Source organism: Chinchilla lanigera, unplaced genomic scaffold, assembly GCF_000276665.1.
Source record: "Chinchilla lanigera isolate Chin_1 unplaced genomic scaffold, ChiLan1.0 scaffold00090, whole genome shotgun sequence".
Classification (NCBI taxonomy): Eukaryota; Metazoa; Chordata; class Mammalia; order Rodentia; family Chinchillidae; genus Chinchilla; species Chinchilla lanigera.
Window position 1 is genome coordinate 538,408 of NW_004955491.1, and position 467 is coordinate 538,874.

A 467-nucleotide genomic window follows, 5' to 3' on the forward strand; every position below is an offset into this window, starting at 1 on the left:
TTCCAGACGAACACAACGCAATGGTTCCCTGAAAGCGTCGGAAAAAAAGTACAGACACAGGAAAACGCACAGACCAAAGCCATAGGCTTAGGGACTTCAACACGGATAGGGACGCCCAACGCGTCCCGGAAAGAAGCAGGAGGAGCACGCAGCCCAGAGAAGCAATCGTCCTGCAGTGAGCTCGGGAACACAGAAGCACCCAGATGACCTCGAGAAAACACAGGGAGGGGGTGGCGGGAGGCACTCTCGGCCGTCCGGACGCGTAAAGCTCCAGGAACAGCGAGGGACACGCAGGCCTGAAAGGAAGCAGAGGCAGGCAAAGCCAGCGGCCGTGCGAGCCAAAGATCAGCCGCAAACAGAAAGCAGGCCGGCAGCAGGGCCCCCCGGGGCGCCGGGGCGCAGCCCTGCGGGGCCCGGGACTGAAGCCCCGGGGAGAGCGGCCAGCAGGGCCCCGGGCCTCGTCTCCG